The 2,315-nt window shown below is 39.3% G+C and overlaps 1 protein-coding gene across 2 annotated transcripts in view; it reads right to left on the reverse strand.

Moving 5' to 3' along the window:
* LOC122637712 overlaps window positions 1-920 on the reverse strand; it is a 30,873-nt gene extending 29,953 nt beyond the window's left edge. Inside the window, exon 1 of one of the 2 annotated variants that reach the window (XM_043830040.1) lies at window positions 622-920. The gene's annotated coding sequence lies outside the window, so the exon portion shown is untranslated. The remainder of the gene's footprint in view (window positions 1-621) is intronic. The other variant, XM_043830039.1, reaches the window with a different exon arrangement.
* Window positions 921-2,315: the final 1,395 nt, after the last annotated feature.

Here is a 2,315-nt window from a genome sequence, read left to right on the forward strand (position 1 = left end):
GAGAGAGAGAGAGAGAGAGAGAGAGAGAGAGAGAGAGAGAGAAAGAGAACAAGATTTTTCGTTATGGTAACGCTCGTAAAGATGTGATCGAGCGTAAAAATTGATAGAAAACATATTCTGATCGTTTGCGCATTCAACAGGTGACTAGAAGTTATTATGTGAGTATTTATGTGTTTGTATGCGTTCTCACAGATAGTTACTTATGTATCTATCTTACGTATGTGATACGAGGGACGAAAGACGATCCGTATCCGGATTAAATTGCGGTATTTATTACGTAACAAACGATTTCGAAGTGGTAGAGCGAGATTCGACCTGCGCAAGAATTCTTCCATTATCGTTTAGCTTTGCGCGGCCATGCACGTGTGCAGGAACGACTAGATCGAAGGGAACGATCGTGAAATCGTTGTTTCGTAACGCGATACGGAACGATCCTGCTAAACGTCACATCGTTCGATGCACGATAAAATGACGCGCACGACGTTAGAGAAAGATACGCGTATTATATAGGGGGGTGTGCGTGTGTGTGTGTGTGTGTGTATGAGTATATATGTATACATGTATGTATATAAGTAGGTGTATAGGGATATATGGGTATATAGATATATAGGTGGCACCCACCTCGATCCTCGAGGATCTCCTTCCTTCCTTTCTTCTCTTCTTCTCCTTCTTCCTCCTCTTCCTTCCTTCCTTTTGCTTGCTTCTTTCTCCCTTCAACGATTGCCGATCAAACACACGAATCCCCACTCGCACAAACTAGTAAACTCATAGACGGGGAGGAGTGCACGGAAACGAGGCGGCACCATCTTTCCTTCTCTTCGAATCCTTCTTTGGTGTGACTTGGAACTTTCACTCGATTAATCGTACGAATAAAAAAAAAAAAAAGAAGAAGAAGAAGAGAGAGAAAAAAGAGAAGGGAAAAAAGAAGAGAGACAGACAACGACGAGGAACCACGAAAAGAGAGAGAAATGGAATAGGATGATTCGTGATTATAAGAAGAAGGAAGAAAAAAGAAAACGAAAAGAAATATAATAAAAAGGAGTGGGACGGACAGATACGAACGAACGAATTAACGAATGAGAAGAAGAAGAAGAAGAAGAAGAAGAAGAAGAAATAGAAGAAATAGAAGAAAAGAAATATATAAACGATTTTACATGAACGATCGTTTCTTCTTTCGACTCGAATCTCCAAGACGTCGATGGAGATAGATCGAACGATCGAACGATCGATCGATCGATCGAACGAAATCAAAAGAGACGAGGAAGAAAGCCGACACGATATACGGATACGGCGACGCTTCGAACGGGATCGCGCGACTAAAGCTTGGAAACGCGTCGAGGACGCGGCACTACGTGCCAACCAGGATCCCCACTTCGTGCCGCTTCAAATAAACTGTATCGCGCAGACTCAGCTTCTCTCTATATCGCTCGCTCTCTCCTTCGTCCGTTCGCTTTGCCGACTGTGTCTTTACTCGCCTCTTGCTGGTTACCTCTTGCCTCTTGCCTCTTACCTAGCTCGGCTTCTCCACCTTTTCTTTCTCCCGCCTGTTTCCGTCCTCCGTTCTCGGCCTTCGTACGCGACGATCCTCCACCTCGTGTCTCATTCTAATTTTATTTTTCCTTTTTTTTTTTTTCTTTTTCTTTTTCTTTTTCTTTTCTACCTCTCTTCGTTTGTTCTCTCGTATTCTTTTTGTTTTCATTTTTCTTCCTTTCCTTCCTCTTCTTTTTTTTTGCTTTTCTTTTCTTTTGCCTTGCTTTTTCTGTCCTCTTCGTTTATTTCTTCTTTCTCCTTTGTTATTTTTTCTTTTTCTTTTTCTACTCGTCTCCTTTGTGAACATATTAAGGATACTAATTTGTAATTTTATTTGTTTAATCATATTCTCATATTGTAACGTTAATTGACACTTTGTTCGATCAATCGCGCTATGTTTCGTTGAAATCAACGGACGTTAGGTACTGAGAAAATTACATTTAATTTAGATCTATTATATCGTATATAACGAGTATCGTAAATAATGAATATTTGTTTTTACCAACGAGTGGGAAGATCTCGAGCGACTATCACCTCGTTAATAGCATTACACGTAATCATTTCATTCAACAACGCTAGAATATATCCGTGAGTTTTATGTTCTTAAATACCGAGAATTGAAAAAAAAACAGAAGGACTTGATTAGATCTTTCCAAGAGGAAAACGAAGTTTATATGAAATTTTATCGTCGATAAAATACCAACATATATGTAACTGATAACATTTCTTGTTACTCCATATTTTTTTTCTTTCCTTTTTTTCTTTCTCTTCAAATTTATTATCGT

Source organism: Vespula pensylvanica, chromosome 2, assembly GCF_014466175.1.
Source record: "Vespula pensylvanica isolate Volc-1 chromosome 2, ASM1446617v1, whole genome shotgun sequence".
NCBI classification, from domain to species: Eukaryota; Metazoa; Arthropoda; class Insecta; order Hymenoptera; family Vespidae; genus Vespula; species Vespula pensylvanica.